This window comes from Cynoglossus semilaevis, chromosome 3, assembly GCF_000523025.1.
Source record: "Cynoglossus semilaevis isolate Cse_v1.0 chromosome 3, Cse_v1.0, whole genome shotgun sequence".
NCBI classification, from domain to species: domain Eukaryota; kingdom Metazoa; phylum Chordata; class Actinopteri; order Pleuronectiformes; family Cynoglossidae; genus Cynoglossus; species Cynoglossus semilaevis.
Window position 1 is genome coordinate 15,558,539 of NC_024309.1, and position 361 is coordinate 15,558,899.

Below are 361 nucleotides of genomic sequence, written 5' to 3' on the forward strand. Positions count from 1 at the left end.
TCTTTCCTTCCACCCTTCCTTCCTTCCTTCCTTCCTTCCTTCCTTCCTTCCTTCCTTTCTTCCTCCCCCCCCCTTTTCCCCCCCCCCCCCCTCCTCCCCCCTCGACGTGTCATTAGGGTCAGGCGACTTTACCAAAAGGATTTGCTCCAACAATGTTGAACTGGTTTGGTCTAAATCTGGTTCTCACTTGTTCTCACCTTATTTCATGCTCGTGAATCTGGAAAGAAGATTAAAAGGAAACGACGTGTTTGTCTGTGCGCGTGCGCGTGCGCGCGTGTGATCCAGGAGACCGGTATGTGAAGAGCTTCACCAAGGCCAAAATTATTGTCACGAAGGCTGACAACAGAGCGGGGGCGGAGGG

The 361-nt window shown here is 52.6% G+C and overlaps 1 protein-coding gene across 1 annotated transcript in view; it reads left to right on the forward strand.

The window, feature by feature from the left end:
* The window catches only part of shha (sonic hedgehog signaling molecule a), an 8,652-nt gene that overhangs the window by 6,761 nt on the left and 1,530 nt on the right, over positions 1-361 (forward strand). The gene's annotated exons all lie outside the window — the stretch shown is intronic.